Consider the following 378-nt stretch of genomic DNA (forward strand, 5'->3'; position numbering starts at 1 on the left):
ATGCTAGCTGTTTTTGCTAATTTAAGCATTTTTCCGTTTTTAGGCTGTATTGGAGATAAGCTAATATTTTAGCTAAATGCTAGCTGTTTTGGCTAATTTAAGCATTTTTCCGTTTTTAGGCTGCAATGGAGTTAAGCTAATATTTCAGCTAAATGCTAGCTGTTTTGGCTAATTTAGGCTTTTCCCGTTTTTAGGTTATATTGGAGTTCAGCTAATATTGATTGATTGACTGGTTTATTTTAAGCATAGATTTTTAAAAATACATGACAAAACACAAATATTTCAAACTCATTACAGAAATCATGAAATATATTGATTAGAAGAAAACAAATAAACAGCATTTGGTTTGTTTTTTTCAATTATTTACTAAAGTCAGTA

This window comes from Oryzias melastigma, linkage group LG8 (genome assembly GCF_002922805.2).
Source record: "Oryzias melastigma strain HK-1 linkage group LG8, ASM292280v2, whole genome shotgun sequence".
In the NCBI taxonomy this organism is placed as follows: Eukaryota; Metazoa; Chordata; class Actinopteri; order Beloniformes; family Adrianichthyidae; genus Oryzias; species Oryzias melastigma.